Raw genomic sequence first — 3,215 nt, 5'->3', positions numbered from 1 at the left:
ATGTAAATAGTAGTTACTAAGTTACAGGGAAGTATGCCAGTGGTACAACTCAACGTAGAATATATATTTTTAATCACTTGTGTCCATAACGTAAATCATAAAATGCATGTATTCTCATCCTAAAATATTTAGAGTTTAAAAGTGGGACTATATACTCACGTTTTGCCTTGAAGGTAATAAACACGACTTGGTCTCCGATTGATATCACAAACCTAACCATATATATAATATATCAACATATTTTCTTTTCAAGTAATCGTTATATATATATATATATATATATATATATATATATATATATATATATATATATATATATATATATACTTTTAATACTTTTAATATTTTCTTAGTCCGTAGTTAGCTGTCCGATGTTAGTGGTCCACAATTAGTTGCTTAAATAAAATAAATAAAGACCCCATCGTATTCGTATTGATCAGAATTAATCTCGACCTATGGTACCATGTTGTCAAGTGACGTGTTGCGTACATAAAGTACCGTGTTGTCAAATGACGTGTTGCGTACAATCATGAGGTCTTATGATTAATCTTCACGTGTGGTTTACGGGTGGTCCTGAAATATATAAAATCAAATCATAAGTAAATATATATGAAATATCATATTAATTAGAAAATATATGATTAATTTAATTTTTCTCCAAATATTTTCGTAGCTAAACTAGCTTCGGATACCCGATCTTGTTTTAGTCGTAGTTTCTTCATTACAACTCCGTTTTTGTTGGTTCAACTTGCCACTTCCTTGGATTGAGTCAAATTTTAAGAATATGAACTGATAATACCTTAGTTTGTATTCGAAATCACAGGTTATAGGTCAAACTTTGGTGAAACTTATGAAAGTGATCATTTTCCATCATAAAAACAACATTTAATGATCATTTTTCTAAAAATACTTACACTTTGAGTTAAACCATGAAATTTTTATGTGTTAACATATTCATAAGAAATATCATTTTTACAGAACATGAACTTCCAATTCAAAGTTCAAGATAGTTTTTATTTATTCAACCCAAAACAGCCCCCGGTTGCACTCCGACGACGTAGATTCAGTTTTTAAGGTGTTCTTTGTAAAACCAAGTTATATCTTGTTAAGTTAGCATATCATTATGATATATTACAGGTCTTGAAGTGTTTTAAAAGTCAAGTTAGAAGGATCTATTTAGTTTGCAAATAAGTTTGAAATCATTCAAACTATGTTCTTGTTGTTAAAATTTTACAACACAAAATAAGATAGCTATATAAATATAAATCGAATAAGATTATGAACAAGGTTACTACCTCAAGTTACTTGGACAAAGTTACTGTAAAAGATGAGAAAAATCCTAGAACCAAAAGAGTGGTGGAGTTGGATCAAAAGGTTGGAAGTAAACTTGTATTTTTGGAAGGATTATTGAAGTTTTCTTGTAAGGAATTTATTATGATGATTAAGGCTTGTTTTTGAAGCTAGATCTTCATAGTTATTTGCTAAGATTGTGAAGAACATTTAAGGTTCCTAAGAGTGTGTTTTTGGTTAGAGAAAATGTGTAGTAAAAATAAAATTGGAATGGAGTATAAATGGTGGTGAAAAGATGTATAAATTTGTAATATTGTGCAAAAGTCTTGTAATATGCCAAATTGATTAATCATGCATGCTAAGATCCAAAATTAGCTGACTCGTGGCTGCTAATAAAGTGATTGTGATGTGTATATACTAATAGTAAATACGTATAGAAGCTGGGTATGATACGGGTACATATACCCTAGATGTACGTATAGAAATCTTGAGAAAACGGAACGAGGATTCAAAAATAGCTATCTTTTGTAAATATACTTATTTTGTTTTATGTATATAAGTCCTTTAAAAGTGATTAAATACATATTTATACGATACTTGTATAAGTATTATAGGTTAAAGGTATATATGTCAAATAACATTACGTATAGTTATCATTTTAAAAACTTAAGTTAGTAGTCTCAAAGTATACTTATAACTTATTGTTATTAGTACACAATGAGATGTTAAACATTCTTAGATCATGTTAAATATATATAAATACATATATATATACAAACGTATAATTATCGTTTGTTATATAGTTCGTGATATCATCGGTCAAATTGGACGGTCAAACGTTGTGTAAAACTCTTTTCAAAAACATAAGTCTCAACAATTTAAATTGCTTAATCTCATAAGTATAATACGATCGGAAAAATCCGGGTCGTTACATGTACTAGGAAATAGTATTATTTTTATAACGAAATACTATTAAATACGATACAATTTTACACAAGATATTTATTTATTTATAGAATGGATATACCTAAACCTTGCTACAACACTTATAGGCAGTGTACCTAATCGTACAGTAGTGTAGTTTTTAGTAAGTCCTGTTCGTTCCACAGGGAAAATTAAACAAGCTTAACGCTATATTAGTTTTAACTTATAAAAATACAAATATATATATAAGTAATATTATTATTATAAAAAGGGGGTTTTTACCGTTTAATGACCGGTTTGTCGATTTTAAAACTTTAGTCGCAGTTAAAACTTAATGTAAAATATTAAAAATAAATACAACTTAATTTAAAGAGTAAAGTAAATAACGATAATGAAATTGCGATAAATAAAATTGCGATAAAATAAAATTGCGATAATTAAAGAGTACGATAATTAAAAGTGCAATTAAATATAATGACAATAAATAAAAGTGCGATAATTAAAAGTGCAATTAAATATGAAATAAAAGAATTATGCTTATTTAAACTTCCATAATCATGATGTTTGACGTGTTGATTTTTAGTTTATTCCCATGGGTTAATTGTTCTTTGTCCTGGATTATTCAATATGTCCATACGGATTTGTCCATAATAGTCCATCAGTCGTAATCATAAAATGCGGAAGTCTTCGTCAAATTATCCTTATTCCCGAAGTCAAATATTCCAACTAATTGGGGATTCGAATTGTAACAAGGTCTTAATACTTTGTTTAATAAATACACCAGGTTATCGACTGCGTGTAAACCAAGGTTTTACTACTTTGTTAACAATTACACCAATTACCCTTGAATGAAATCCACCCCTGTTTCAACAAGTCTATTAACTATTAATCCAGTTCCGTGTCCGGTAAAATGAACAATTATTGGTATTTATAGATATCCCGCCCACCGTACCCAGTCAAGCATATGTGGTTATATATAAATACGTCAAATTATAAGTCTA

Source organism: Rutidosis leptorrhynchoides, chromosome 6 (assembly GCF_046630445.1).
Source record: "Rutidosis leptorrhynchoides isolate AG116_Rl617_1_P2 chromosome 6, CSIRO_AGI_Rlap_v1, whole genome shotgun sequence".
Taxonomy (NCBI): Eukaryota; Viridiplantae; Streptophyta; class Magnoliopsida; order Asterales; family Asteraceae; genus Rutidosis; species Rutidosis leptorrhynchoides.
This window is presented reverse-complemented; position numbering follows the sequence as displayed.